Source organism: Mobula hypostoma, chromosome 17 (assembly GCF_963921235.1).
Source record: "Mobula hypostoma chromosome 17, sMobHyp1.1, whole genome shotgun sequence".
Taxonomy (NCBI): Eukaryota; Metazoa; Chordata; class Chondrichthyes; order Myliobatiformes; family Myliobatidae; genus Mobula; species Mobula hypostoma.
Window position 1 is genome coordinate 57,575,256 of NC_086113.1, and position 10,198 is coordinate 57,585,453.

At 40.2% G+C, this 10,198-nt stretch overlaps 1 pseudogene; it reads left to right on the forward strand.

Annotated features, from left to right (window-relative positions):
* The first annotated feature begins 2,649 nt into the window (after window positions 1-2,649).
* On the forward strand, window positions 2,650-3,156 carry LOC134357749 (large ribosomal subunit protein uL23-like; annotated as a pseudogene).
* Window positions 3,157-10,198: the final 7,042 nt, after the last annotated feature.

Consider the following 10,198-nt stretch of genomic DNA (forward strand, 5'->3'; position numbering starts at 1 on the left):
AATTTACATTTGATAAAGATTTCATTTGTGAATTAAGGAGTATAAGATAAAGCTGGGAGGAAGGTTATTGCTATCAGGCTCTGGACTGCCTTCTGCCCTGCCTTACTGTGGCTGCTGGTATTAATTCTAGATGTGCTAGTTGATAACACATTATTAGAGAGGTCTGCAGTTGGTGTACACAAACCATGCAGGAAATATTTTTAAATTAATGTACTCATTAAAATATCTTTACATGCCAGTCGTACATATAGGACACTGCTGTCACCAGGACTGGGTAAAGTTTGCCTGAATGTTAATGCTAGCGTTGGAAAGCTATTTTGTTTTGCCGTATTGCTAAAGTTTTAGTTGGAAGAAACAATCAACCTGGAGATGGCACTTGGTCACCGAATAGGGAAATGTAAATAACTGCACCTCAAGAACAGATTTCTACTGCAAAAACTTTGCAGAAGTTATTTTAACTTTCACCAAACTTATGGGTTTGTTTTGAGTTTTAATTGGACAGAAACTTAATTTATTTTATCAAAAATCTCATGGTCTTATCAAAGGCTATGGGGAGAAGGACGAGGAGTGGGGCTGAGGAGGGGAAAAAAGGATCAGCCATGATTGAATAGTGGAGCAGACTCAACGGGCCAAGTGGCCTAATTCTGCTCCAATGTCTTCTGGTCTTTTTTTTCTGTATATGAGAAAAGAAAAAAAGGAGACAAGACAAAGTTAATCAGTTGATGGTATTTCACTGTGCTGTGATGCAAGCAGCAAAGCTTCTCACAATGATTACAGGTCCACTCACCAGGCTGGAGGTTTAAGAGTACTCTTCATATCAACTGGAGTACAAATGGACCCACCAATCCATCCTGATTCTTGTTTTCCTTCACAAGGTGTATGTCTATTGAACATGTGGTTCTTATACAGCTCCTTGCCCATCAACAACGTAGATGTCAGCTATTTGAGTGTGTTGACTGCTGTGTGATTTCCAAACTCAATAGCAGGATAATAGAGTCATAAAAACCATCCCATTCTGGATACAAGAAAGCATGGTCACTGAAAAATTCAGCAGGGTACCATCACTCTGAAATTCCTCCAAAAACATAAAGGGAAGTGGCTGCATGTGTTTTGCAACTAAAGCTCTAGATACTGCTTCATTGATGCTCAAGGAATCTGATGTTGCTGGAAAAATGTGCACTTAAATTGGAGAAGTGCTTCTGGAATATGAAAATAAATTGAGTAGGTAGTTATGTCACCCTCGCACACATTCATGAAGAATTCCATAAGCATTTAATGTTAGACAAATTAAAGTTCATTTGTGCATGCCTCCGTTCACAGCTGACTGGCATTCCAAAGTTTTTAAGGCTTTCATGGAGCATTGCCAAAACAAGTGTACCCCACTTCTCAGAGAGAGCTTCTCATATAATAGAAGAGATGGAGACGGCACATCCAAGAGCTTAGGGGCTGCAGTAGAACCAGAATCAGAATGAGGATCAACCAGAATTAGAATCAGAATCAGAACCAAGTATAATATCATTGTCTAACGTCATGAGATTTATTTTTTTGTGACAGCAGTACATTGCAACACATAATAAAAATTATTAATTACAGTAAGAAATATATATATAAATTTAAATTCAATAAGTAGTGCAACAAGTAGAGTAAAGAAAAGAAAGTGAGGTAGAGTGCATGGGTTCATTGTCCATTCAGAAATCTGATAATGGAAGGGCAAAAACTGTTTCTGAACATTGTGTGTATCCTCAGGCTCCTGTACGCTCTCCTTGATGGTAGCAATGAGAAGAGGGCATGTCCTGGGTGATGGCATTACTTAATGATGAATGGTTCCTTTTTGAGGCATCTCATTTTGAAGGTGTCCGCTGCCTCCCTTGACCACTGGTACTGTGGTTTTTCATCTTTGCCTACACCTTGGGAGTAGAAGTGTAAGCGACTGGACTTTCCAAAGTGTGGGCATTCTTGCTGGTGGTATAACAGTGATCAATTGTGTTGGTTGCTCTGGTTCTGCAGGTAATACAAGGGACAATTGATAAGTTCGTGGCCTAAGGTAGAAGTAGTCAATTTTTAAAAACCTAGCACATTTATTTTTCAACATAGTCCCCTCCTACATGTACACACTTAGCCCAGCGGTCGTGGAGCATACGGATCCCTTCTTTGTAGAAGTGGTTCACAGTATGGGTGATTGATAAGATCGTGGCCTAAGGTAGAAGGAGATGAGTTATACAGCTCTCGTTACATGCACATGCAGTTCAACTCTTTGAGTGAAAATGCAGAAAGTTTGAAGTTAATAACTCATCTCCTTCTACCTTGGGCCATGAACTTATCAATCATCCCTGCTGTAGACCACTTCTGGGGGTCCAAGATGCCAACTTCTACAAAGAAGGGATCCGTATGCTCCACGACCGCTGGACTAAGTGTGTAAATGTAGGAAAAATAAATGTGCTAGGTTTTCTAAAATTGAATCCTTCTACCTTAGGCCACAAACTTATCAATCACCCCTCGTATGTTGGCGGAACAAAGCTGTCATGGAAGGAGTTGTTAGAGAGATCCGCATTAGGAAAATTAATAACCAAGCCTTGGCACAGAGGCAGAAAAGTGTAATAATTTCACAGGACTCTAAAGCCAATGAAAAACTAATGGGATTGCTCTTTTCCTAAAATGGCTCCGAAGGTGAAAGAGGAAGCTGTCCCTGCCAAAACTGAAGCTAAATCTAAAGCCCTGAAGGTGACAAAGGCTGTTTTGAAAGGTGTTCACAGTCACAGGTGGAAGAAAATTAGGACAACAGCTACCTTCAGATGACCAAAGACACTCAGATTGAGAAGGCAGCCCAAGTATCCCAGAAAGAGTGCTCCCAGGAGGAACAAGTTGGACCATTATGCTATTATTAAATTCTCTCTCACCGCTGTCTGCTATGAAGAAAACTAAGGACAACAATACCTTGGTTTCATTGTTGATATAAAAGCCAACAAGCACCAAATCAAACAGGCTGTTAAGAAACTGTATGATATTGATGCAGCCAAAGTCAACACACTTACCAGGATTGATGGTGAGAAGAAAGCCTATGTACGCCTGGCCCCAGACTATGATGCATTGGATGTCACTAATAAGATTGGCATCATCTGATTTGTTTACAAGAAGACCTCTATAAATATTGCAATAAAAAATTTAAAGAGAAAAAAAAAAGAAAAACTAATGGGATTAAAAACAGATAAATCGCCAAGTTCCAATGGCCTGCACTCACAGGTTAAATAAGCAACCACAGGGATAGTGATGCCATTGGTTCAGATTTTTCAAAACTCACCAAGTTCTTGGAAGATGTTAATGAATTGGAAAACTACAAATGTGACTCCATTGTTCATGAATGGAGGAAGATAAAAAGCAACTATACATTATCAGCTTAACATCTGTTGACAGCAAGATGCCAGAGTATATAATCGACAAAGTAATAGTTAGTCATTTAATATATTCAAACCAAATCACTGTGGGTTTATGAAAAGTAAATTCTGTTTTAAAAATTTGATCGAGTTGTTTGAGAATGTAACTAGCCGAGTTGAAGGCAGATGCAGTGTATTTGAATTTTCAGAAGACATTTGACAAGCTGCTATAGAAAAGGCTGCTGCACAAGGTAAGAGCTGATGTATTAAGGAAGTGTATTAGCATGGACCGGTTACTGAGTCGAATAAATTGATTTTTTTTTTCAGGCTAGATGGATGCATCTGGTGGAGAGCCTCAAAATTCAACTCTTGGCCTTCAATTATTTGCATTTTGTATCAGTGACCTAGAGGAAATGACAGAGTGTTGTAATGACATAAAAAAAGGGTCGAGCAAGTTGGGGAAATTTGGCAAACGGAGTTTAATGTGGGCAAGTGTGGGGCCATGCATACTTATAGCAATGAAATGCAAATTATTGTCTGAATGGAAAAAGAATGGAAATAGGCAAAGTACAAAATGAGCCAAGTGATTTGGTCCATGAATTGCAAAACGTTGTCAAGGAGGTGCAGCAAATGTGTACAAGGGCTAATTCATATCGACCATTTTTTCAAGGAGGGTAGAGTTTAGAAACAGGAGAATATTGCCTCATTTGTACAGGGTACTAGTGAGGCCCCAAAAGGAGTCCTACGCACAGGTTTGATCCCTTTTTCTAAGTATAGATGGTTGACAATGGAGGCAGTCAATCAAGGGCAATGAAAGAAATTAGATCAATATTCTTTGGGGTTTAGAAGAATGAGGGGTGACCTTAATGAAAGCTCCTTAGGTAAGATCCTTCAGCAGCATGATGAGATGTTGCAGCTAATGGTTGAATCTGAAACAAGGAGATACGGTTATAAGACCAATGAAGACAGAGATATGTTGGAACATATTCCCAGAGGATGGTGAATTTCTGGAATTTCCTTCCCCCAAAATGTTGTGGAGGCTGGATCATTACGTAAAGAGGAATTAGTAAAATTTTAAAGTGTTACAGAATTGGGGGCTTGAGAGAACTGGCGCAGAAGATGAAATGAGGCAGGTCGGTCAAGATCGTAGTGGATGACAGGAGAGGCTTGAGGGGTCTATTTTTCCTATTTTTCTTGTGCCTTTAAGATCATATCTTCAACTCTCACCTCCCCATCATCTGCTCCAGAGCCCATATCAACATTGCTCATCAAACAATAATCTTTAGCATTCTGGCCTTCCGACCTAACAAAGGATGTAATTGTGATACAGGGAAGGCAGCAAAGTTTCTTTAGTCTGTGTATTTTATTTCTGTACATGGAGAAGTGTTCAGTAATTTGGGTCAGGAATTACCAACCAAAGCACAGAGGCTACAAACAATGGTCACCAGTTTTGACATCTAAACACTTGTGACCCATTTAACTTTTGCAAAGTCAAAGGGTTTGGTGTGAATTGAGGTGACCTTTCTACTACAATCACCTTAGAAGTACTGAAGTGTAAATTCAATATTTGATATGATCACTGCAGGATGCTCCAATAATGATGGCAGTAAAGCTTTCTTACTTTACCTTGATCTCTGCATGCTTCAAAGTACCCTGATCTTTCACAGCTGGCAATGTTTGACACCCAGTGCCCCAGATGACAGCGGTAGAGAAGGCATGATGCTGGCTGTAATCACACTGACATAATGCCTGTCCCTGTTCAGAGAATGGTCACTGCTGTATACATTGGGAGTGGCCTCCCCACATCTATCTTATCTGAGCAGTCACTGGCAAGGCAGCACAGACACTCCAGTCGGAGGGTTTGGTCAGGCTGCAGCAGCCAGTTATGGGGCCAGACAGCACAGGCAATCTCACGCTGCACAGCTCAGGTAAACTCTCCTTCCTTGCAGCCTGTGGTGGCCTGGCAGAGCATCTAAATGTGATTCTGCATAAAAATCCACATCTAAAGAACTGTATTCTGTCTAGATTTGAAGCAAAACCTTGTATTTCAGCTGTTGAAAGTGAGTGGTTTTTGAAAATGTTGTTAAGACCTTGCCCTCGGACCTTCTCTCTCTTGAATAGAGCACTGTTTCTTCGCAGTGCAAAGTTAGCATCTTATTCTTTGAAAGAGTCTGCTGAGTCAAAAATGTCCTTGTTTCCTGTTGACCTATGGATAGTTAAATCAGGATAATCCTGCATTTTCCTATAGATGCACAAATATAGAAGTATCAGATGCAGGATCCAAAAGATAAATAATGAACTACGGAGATGTGAGGATGACCTTACTTTAGACCACCAGCCACTGTCATATCCAGAGAAACACAGTAACATCTGTTCCACATGACTACCTTTGGAGCCACCCTCACACAACCACCCCACTCCCATGTGTTATAATTGGCTACCATCCTATTTGACCTCCACATGGTTTACAGTATCAGTGAATTAAACACATTGCAGGTGGCACAGTGGTGTAGTGGTTAGAACAACAATTTGCCTTACCAGACATCCCATCCTGCAAAAACTCATCTCTGGGAGGTAGCACCATCAATTTGCCAGAGACTCCCGGAGCTTCCGGGAGAGGTGGGATGTTTGCAATAGGGTAGCTCCTTAGCAGCTAGCCAGCTAGTTTAAATAACATTAGCTATACTAATGAACGAATGACACCTGTTAAACTCACCTCAACATGTCTTTTACATTTTAACCCACCATGGCCAATAGAAAAGTCACTGTTGCAAACAGCACAGCTCACAACACTGTCATTATTTTTGACCCCTATTAGGCAGGGGTACACTTTAGTGTAGTCTGGGGTGACGTACGTTTTATATTTTCTTTTTTTGGAACACTCTCCCATGGCGCACTCTCGCTCGCGCGCTCTCTCTCTCTCTCGTGGTCACTCTTGCTTGCTTTCTTTCTCGCTCTCACTTGCTTTCTCTCTCTCTCGCTCTGTCATGCTTTCTCTTTTGCTTTCTCTCTCACGCTCGCTCACTCGCAAAAAAATTGATTTCTGTGATATTGTATATAACTTGCAGGCATCATGGAGCCACTATTAATATGTGGGAGACTCCCGGAACTTCCAGGAGAGGTGGGATGTCTGCCTTACAGGCAACCAGGGTTCAATTCCCATCACTGCCTGTAAGAAGTTTGTACGTTCTCCCCGTTACTGTGTGAGCTTCCTCTGGGTGCTCCGGTTTCCTCCCGAGATCCAAACACATACTGGTTGGTCATTGTAAATTGTCTCATGATTTGGCCTGGATTAGATCGGGGGGTTGCTGGGCAGCACAGCTCAGAGGGCCAGAAGGGCCTACTCCGTGCTGTATCTCAATAAACAATAAACTTCAGTGAATACTGCCTCCCCTTCACATCTCCTGAGCTCTTCCCCTTCATTGATCTAATATCCAGCTGATGGCAAATTTTTGGCAATAGTTCATAGCCTATCCTGAACAAGAATGTAACTTTGCTTTTTGAGGCTCGTTTTTAAAAGCTAACAGACAACCCTGCGTTTTTCTAACCATTCCATCTTCAAAGAGCAGCCATAGATTTTTTTCACAATGCTGAATGAAAAGGATTAATGCAAAAAATAAATATTTACACAGCATAATGATCTCGGAATGTCCCAATCCAGTTTATCATCAATAAAGTACCAGTGCAGTGTTGTAATGAGGGAACAATCAGACATAGAACACAGCAAGATCTGATAAGCAGCCAGTAGAATAATCACCAAATAACCTGTTTCTTGTGATGTTGCTTGAGGAATAGAGATTGGCCTGGGTCTTTGTTGAATCTTCTGCCTGATGAAAGCTGATGTACTGTTCTGGTTTTCCTGTAAAGGGCACGGATTGGACTGGAAACCAGAATCATACCATTGCCACAACATTTATTTTACACACTACCTCGGTCAGCAATTAAGCAGAGTGTTGAAGTTTGTTACTTGATTACTGCCATCTTATTTGTTACTTGGTGACTTTCTAAAGATTAAAATTTGAATTAAAATTGTTGAAAGTTTTTGTAAAATAAACAGTAATGATATTTCTTTTTATTCCCATTTGCAACAATCCCACATGGTCAAAAGCTCTCTGCTTGCCTCGGCCGCATTACACAAAATAATCCAGATAACTTAAAGAAAACTACGACCTTAAATTACACTGAACGTCAAAGACTTTGCATCCTGAATACTTTTGGATGTATCTTATGGATTTGGGCTGCTGAGTATAAAAATCACAATGCAACTATCATGCAACTTTTTTTTTTGAAATGGCCTATGTTTGTTATTTCAATTCATAATTCAAGTCAGAATAACTGATGCCAACATTAAGGAAGGCATTTTTGTTGGTCCACAAATCAAGCAGGTCATCAATGAAAGGCAATTCGAAGAACTTCTAGTGGGACCAAATAAAATCACATGGAAGGTATTCAAGGATGTTGTTGAAAATTTTCTTGGCAACTACAGAGCACTAAACTACATACAGCTGTTTGACAACATGCTTCAAGCACACAAAACCATGAAGTGAAATATGTCACAATAGATTCATTTTCTGCATTCCCATTTAGACTCTTCCCTGCAAACCTTGACACTGTCGGTGACAAGCACGGTGAAAGGTTTCACCAGGACATTGTGGTCATGGAGAAACAGTATCAGGGATACTGGAATCCATCAATACTGGCTGATTATTGTTGGGTACTTAAGCAGCACTATGCAATCCCTATGTGATACAAGTAGTCTGAAATTATATTTGTGTTCAGCTTTAAGCAGTCTATAATAAACAAAAAAAATTCTGAGGAAGCAGCACTTATGAAAACATGTATTGTCCAGTGTCACCTGTACTGATAAAAAATGAGTTAATCAAAATACTTACATCATGAACCTTGAAATTTTGTGATTAAAAGCCTACCCTAACTTACACTGATGATTTGGGCTTGGCTGAATCACTTTCTGTTAGATTGAAAAATACCTCCATTTGAAACAGAAATACATGTTAAAATGATTATGTCTCTGTCAAACTTCTGATTTTGATGACCCTTCTCTTGTGATGATTAATAAGATTGGTTGTGTTTGGACTGGTGCTTGATCCTTTAAATTTGCATTCCAAAGTGATTATTGTTTTTCCAATCAGCAGCTTAAGTGGAATTCAATTAAATCAATCACAGAACATATGGCTAATCATGTGCATCAATCAATTGCCTGGTAACAGGTGCTTTGCATAATTCTCATATGCTATTTCAGTTCCGAAGAGTAAAGTACTTAGACTGTTCAGCATCAGGAAACAAATTGCTGGAGGAACTCAGTGGGTCAGGCAGCGGGGTGGTCAGTGTGTTTCAAGTCAAGACCTTGATTCAGGCTGAGAGTTGTCTGCTATAAAACAGTCAGGCTTCATTTGTCCACATGTATAATTAAGTCAGTATCAAAATCACCATAGCACAATATTTTGGATGCTGCAAATCTGAATTAAGCATAAATCATGGTAATACTACAGTTGGTCTGTATCTATGGAGAGAAAATCAATTAATATTTCATGTCAAAATAGTCTTAAATCGTTAACAAAATTTTCCTGTTTCCCCAACTTCCTAGAACACAGCAAGTTAGAATCCACAGACTCACTCTCTATAAAGCAGAGCAGGCATTCACAGAAGTTCAGCATGCATTTCTCCAGCCCTTCAGATGAGGCAACTGCTTGTTCAAATTGCAAGGAGTCAGGGCTGGCCAATTCACATAGAGCATGGCTCTTGACAAAGAATGTTGCAGTGATGCCTAGTATCCTGGGAGGCAGGAGCAGAATGAGTTATATTCGGTTGGGGTCTTCCATGACCTTGGAGTGCCATAAATTTCTTTAGTGCTGGTGAGGTACTTCTGAAGTGTATTATAATTAATAAATCAGACAGGGATAATAAATCAGCTGTGATGGAACTGTTTCAGTTTTGCTTGAGGGTAGTTATCTGTTAAAGAACAACTGACCAAACAGAATAGCTAATTTTAAAGCATTGTTACTATTTAAACTATTACTCATTCAACTAGAGAAGTCCCTCCTACGCGATGTCATCTCATGTCCCCACGCCCCAGCTCAGAATCAGGTTTAATATCACCGGCATATGGCGTGAAATTTGTTAACTTTGCAGCAGCAGTACAATGCAATACATGGTGGCAATGAAAAACAAATGGTGAATTACTGTAAATATATGTACATGAATAGTTAAGTTAAATAAGTAGCATAAAAGCAGAAATAAAAAAAGTAGTGAGGTTGTGTTCCTGGATTCATTGTCCATTTGGAAATCAGATGGCAGAGGGGAAGAAGCTGTTCCTGAATCGTTGAGTGTGTGCCTTCAGGCTCCTGTACCTCCTTCCTGCTGGTAACAAGAAGAAGAATTCCTGGATGATGGGGGTACTTAATGATAGACGCCGCCTTTTGGATGCTAGTGGAGGGCTGCTCTTTTATAGAAAACGAGCTAGAAGATGTCACATAGGATGAACTCCAGGAAGTCCTGGCCTGAATGGGCAGTTTCAGGCTGAAGCATCAAGCCAATCATGACAGCAACCTCAGCTACCAGCTAACCAGTAATGGTGAAGGGCAATATTTGGTTTGTGAAAGTTATCATTGACAAAGAGGGCTGACTAATGCTCAGTAGGGATGCTGTCATTATACACCAAATGTCCAAGATGATTGGCAGGGGGTCTCAATCAATCAACTTTCAATATTCATATCAATTGTTTCTTCCATGAGTTTGGAGCTGTGATCATCCAGGCATTCAGTCAGTCTTTGGGCTATGGGTTAAACAAGCACCATGACACTCTCAAA